The sequence below is a fragment of the Blennius ocellaris genome (assembly GCF_963422515.1).
Source record: "Blennius ocellaris genome assembly, chromosome: 4".
Taxonomy (NCBI): domain Eukaryota; kingdom Metazoa; phylum Chordata; class Actinopteri; order Blenniiformes; family Blenniidae; genus Blennius; species Blennius ocellaris.
In genome coordinates this window covers 16,982,370-16,983,524 of record NC_137653.1, presented here as the reverse complement: position 1 = coordinate 16,983,524, position 1,155 = coordinate 16,982,370, and positions in this window count along the sequence as shown.

Below are 1,155 nucleotides of genomic sequence, written 5' to 3'. Positions count from 1 at the left end.
TTTGAAATACAAAATATTCACTCTCCCAGTGCATGGCAGCTTTTGTGTGTCTTTATTTACCCACTTTACTTCACAACGACACTAAAACAACAATTAAAATCAAGTTTCTGACATGCTGAGATGAAGCTTTTCTTGCCACAGAACAACACCATAACGCTTTACTAGGAACCTCAAAAGTACAATTTGTCTTGTTGTTTTTTGTTCTTTTACAGATTTGTGTAATAATCCTGACTTCCTGTAAAATACAGATATTATTCATAACATTTCCAGGTTCCCCACAGCACATATTACTTAGGAATTATTACAACACATCTCATATTGCAAATGCTTTGTATTATGAACACACTTTGAAAACAGTGACATGATGACAAAACAATGTTCAGGCCCCCTTTTCTTTTTCCTCTGTCACCCATGACCCTGTCACTGCCATTTCTCCTTCTTGTACCACTTTTGATCGATACTGTCCACAAAACACCAGGAACACCTCGCAGAGTGGCAGGTTTGAAGATTCTCACCTCCATTTTTTCCCATGCTGGTCAAACCTTGTTCAATCCGAACCCTGGCTGATTTTCCTGCTACTTACACATCGACTTTGAATGATAAAATAAATGTCCTTGCTGTATCCCACCATGATGAGATAATCAGTGAAATTCACTATCAGTGGTCAGAACTATAACTGTTCCTAATCCTAAAAAGGGGATACTTTCTTCCTTTTTTTTTTTCCTTTCCTTGATAGGCACTTGCCGGTCCACCTTCACAACATACCGTATTATTGGTCTGCAACTGAATATCTGCCAAAGTGCTGGTAAAGAATGAAACACTGCTGTGTGTCTCTAATATACATATGACAAGAACTGTGCCTGTTTTCGGGTGGATAAAAGATCTTCATTCATACTTACGTGGACGTCTTCACAGTATTTCAAGGACAAACTACGTCTGTTTCATGCAAGTAGACTTAAAATCACCAAACACTTGGGTGAGCTGCATTATGAACTCGGGATTACAAAGAGCCACATTTAGAGCTTTTAGAACTATGAAAACAGTAACATTACAAATAATGTGTGAAATAAGACTAAGAAAGAATAATCACATTTGGCGTTTGTATCAAATTTCAGTGTAGGAATAGACAATGATGGCTTTAACTTTATTATATAT